Below are 4,690 nucleotides of genomic sequence, written 5' to 3' on the forward strand. Positions count from 1 at the left end.
GGTTTTAAGATTGAGAAGAAGGCAAAATAGTTGGGTATCACTATGGCAAATATGAATTGTATATTATTCCAAAATAGTTGTATTAAGACATGGAATGAAAGTAAACAAAATATGTTAAGTGAAAATACAATTTTCATTACTGAGAGGAATTTCTGTGATTAAGATGAATATTTTAACTAGAATGTTGTTTTTGTTTCAAACAATACCTATTTTGACAACTGATGCAGCATTTAAACAATGGCAAAAGGATATATCTAAATTTGTATGGCAGGGAAAATCCATGAGTTAAATATAAGGTGCTACAACTTGATTTGACAATGCCTTGGGATGCAAGTAAAGCTTTTATTAGAGATTACTTTATAAAACATAATAACTCAAGAAGAAGAGGCGAAAGAAAACCCGAAATATTTTGGATGAGATCAAAAGAAAAGATTAAAGAAATTTCCAGAGAAGATAAATCTCTCTTAACAAATTAAACTTTTACAGCAACAGCTATCTATGTTATTAACGGAAATGATATGAAAATAAATCATGTAAAGCAAAAAAAAACCCTTCAACCTTTGACTTTGTGGAAAAAAAACCCACAGGAAATGGCTGGCATATGAGCTAGAAAAGAAAGAGGAAAAGATGTTGAAACTTCAAGACAGAGAATACTGCATTAATGGTTAATGTGGCTATGCAAAAATACAAAATCTGTAAAGGTTTTGAGGATAAACTTTCAGAATCTCTACGAAACACTATGTTCTGTCTTCCAACTCTAAGTTGTTTATAATGATTCTAGCTGAAAGACTGAAAATTTTGCAAGAATTCATTCATGAGGATCAATGTGGGTTTTTACATAAAAGACAAAGGATCATGTTAGAAAGAAAAATGTGTTGAACATTTTGGAATATTTGGAACAACAAACAAGCTGCATGGAGTTTTTCAGATGGAGAGAAAGCCTTTGACAATAAGAACAGGATTGCCCCTCCCCATTGCTGTTAACCTGTTTCTTCTTCAGGATTTCAAGCCATGATACAGTAGCAAAGTTTCACCTGAATTTATTGAAATCATTCTGAAGTCCAGGGAAATGATTTATTCCTGTTAGCTTTTTATCCCTAAGTAATTTGGAACTCCTAATGTGGCATGATTGCTCTCCCCTAAGATGTCCGACATTGTCAGACCATGTATGAATTCCTCTCATTCATTAGGATTTGGTGGGTTTCTTCTTCTGCATTCTGAAAGAAATAAAATTGTCAGCAAGAATTATCATATATCTATTGGATTACCAGTATATAAATGAGTAAGAAGATACCGGGATATTTATGAATTGATTTAGAAAGGGATTGTCCCCTTCCTCTGTCTAGAGAAGACACTTGTACAAAACATTCCTTTTTCCTGTAAATGTTAATGGAGGTCCATTTTTAGGGACATGGATTTCTTTATGGACATATGGCTTCTTTATATAAACAACTGCCTTGCCTCTCTATTTTTTGTTTTGAACAAATCAAAAGTCTAAGTTTAATATTCTAATCATGAATCTCATCCCACCAGACTTCCATGATATCTAATTATCCTTTAGCGGTTTCCTGTAATAAGGTTTTTAGTTCCTTCTTTGCATTACTCTACCTGGTGCAATATTGCATGAATACAGGTGGTCCTCGATTTACAACAGTTCATTTAGTGACCATTCAAAGTTACATCACTGAAAAACGTGATTTACGATTGTTTTTCACACAATTGCAGTATCCCCGTGGTCACACGATCAAAATTCAGATGCTTGACAACTGACTCATCTTTATGATGGTTGCAATGTCCCGGGGACACGTGGTCGCCTTTTGCGACCTTCTGACAAGCAAAATCAATGGGGAAATCAATTTCACTAAACAGCTATGTTACTAATTTACCAACTGCACTGATTCACTTAACAACTGTGGCAAAGAAGTCATAAAATGGGGCAAAACTTCCTTAACCAATTTTTCACTTGGCCACAGAAATTTTGGGCTCAGTTGTGGTCATAGTTGAGGACTAGCTTCACAGATAGCATATGTCAAGACAATGTGGTCTTTGAATGAACCACACGATGTCACCCTTGCACCTCAAATTGCCAAGTGAATCATTATTGTATGATCCGGAGTCAGACATTATTTAGAACGGATTTTGGCATTTTTATCCACTCTTAGGCCTTTCCAAAGACCTGAGAAAGGATTGATTAATCCTCATTGGTTCTAGGATAGGAAAAAGCAGCAGGAAGGAATCCACTGTCTTAGACAAAGAATACCTCCAAGTCAGTGTTGCTCTTTTGTTGTTCTTATTACAGGAAGTGACAACATTTGGGACAGAAAATTATATCGCTAAGCAATGTGGTCATAAAGCACAACATCAGGTAATCACACTGCTTTGCGACAGCAGTTCTGGCACTTCCAGTTATCATCATTAAGCAAGCCCCACGATGCCATGAAGTGTGACTGCCATTTGTAACCTCCTGCCAGCTTCCTTATTGACTTTGCTTATCAGAAGCTAACATGAAAGTCGCAAATGTTGATGATGTAACTGCAGGATTCTGTGACGATCATAAGTATGACCTTGTCGACAAAAATCCAAATCACATTCACTTGACTGTGGTGACACTGTGATGGCCACAACTATGAGATCCTATTGTAAATATGACTCGTTCAGTGGCATCGTAACTTCAAATGGTTGCTAAATAAGTGATTGTTTAACTAGGACTATTTATATTTAAATACTTAACCTATATAAGTAAATAATCACTACACTGCTAATTGTTGCAGAAAAATATTGTCAATCCCTTCTCAAATTGCATTATTTTTCTCTAATCCAAGGGTGTAAAAGGTGCAGCCCCTGGGCAGAATGTGGCCAGAAAGGCCAGGGTGCATTTCAGCCCCTTTTAACCAAAATACCAATCCAATAACCTCAGTCCTCTGTTTCCCTCCTCATCCCTCCCCTGTATTAGCAGGGCAAGTGGATCTAGCTCTTCTATAAGCAGAAAACCTAATCGTCTCCCAAGTGGAAATAGGAAAAAACGGAGAGTTTGGCTTTGTTCTGTTAAGAATAAAAACTAGTACTACATTGTCAGAAAACGAACGTCCTGGTATTTGTATAAAAATATCATGACATTCATAATTGGCAAATTAATGGGGATATATTGAGAGATGTATACTTATAAATATCTTGGTTTGCTCTTCCAGGGCTTTCTTATCCTCAAACACTTTCTATATCTGGAAAATGATTCACAGCGTAGCTCCTCAGCTATCCTTAATTTTTTCCACTCCAAAGATGCCTACTTCCTCTCTGCATCTTGCAAGGTTTTCCTACACTGTCCTTTTAGAAATCTTAACATCCATGAAGCTACCTCATCTACCCCTACAATCCCCACATGCACTAAAAATGTCTTTGTTTAGAGATGGGCTTGGACTCCATGGACGTTAGAACTTGGTATCATCTTTTAAACTTCAGTATACACTTTATCAGAATATATGCCCTTGTAGGGATGCCTCAGTAAAGTAAGTCTTTGAGCCATATTTATCCTATCATGAAGGAATTTTCTGGTATGGAACATGAGTGCTATTTATCATCCTTTATCCGATTACTGTTTGGATAAAGCTTTCCAAGTTGCCCAGTTCTCTGTACTATTCTATGTTGTAGAAAGTCAGCACCCACCCACCTTCCTAGAGAATGAAATGTTTTGGGAAATATTAAAAAGGCAGGATAGAATATTTCCCCCAAAGGAGAAATGGGAAAAAATCTTAAGGGAGGCAGAAACCAGCACCAGTCTCCCTGACCCAAGCAGAAACTGAGGAGGCCAGCTTTTAGAAATGCAGATAAAATCTGCATTTCCCCTTTTGCCTATAGAGCCAGCCATGACCCCATAGAAATCAAAAAGGTATAAAAACCCACCCTACTCTCAGCTCCATTTTGTCAGCTGTCCCAGAACTGCACACTGTGTGTGTATATGTGTTGGTTCTGTTCACCAATAAACAGAATCGGCCTCCATTTTATTCCTGGCTTGGAACTGGAACTGGATTTTTCTTCTGTAGGAAGAAATATCCTTCTGGGTTCAGCTCCAAGTGGGGAAAAAGATACTGGAAACATGGAAACTGCTTGGAAAGATGGTTATGGTGGACAGTATCACATGGCTTGAGTTCCTGAACAGAAAAGGGATGAGATACAGTGAGTCCCCTGGTTTTATGCTTTCTCTGGCTTTGAACTTCCTGGGGCCCCGAAAGAGCATCCTGCTTGGTTGTCAGACTCCCAGGGGATGGGGGGTCGTAGCTAGCCTTGCTGGCCGATGTAATCTTCCCAGGTGCCATGTGGTGAGTTTCTGTCCTAGATGGGTCCCATTCTGTTAGTTTCTGTTGCTCTTGTTGTCAAAGACTGAGTTTCTGCCACTGGCCCATTTACAAAGTGGGGGGGGGGAGGCAGGAAGATGGGAGTTGCTTTGTCTTTAAAATATGTTTCTCCATTTCTCAACCAGGGAAACATAATATTCTGCCTTTTTAATATTTCCTAAAATATTTCATTCTTCCAGGAAAGTGGTGGGTGCTAACTTCCTACAATGCACTATTCATCTTTCCTGAGGTCTGAAAATTCGCATTAATTTCCTTTATTTTGAGCTTCCTATTTTCATTTTATAACTGCTTTACTTTTTTAAAAAAAAAAAATACTGATCTTATGGCCCTAATAATGTTTT

Source organism: Pantherophis guttatus, chromosome 3 (genome assembly GCF_059756535.1).
Source record: "Pantherophis guttatus breed Tessera chromosome 3, ASM5975653v1, whole genome shotgun sequence".
Taxonomy (NCBI): domain Eukaryota; kingdom Metazoa; phylum Chordata; class Lepidosauria; order Squamata; family Colubridae; genus Pantherophis; species Pantherophis guttatus.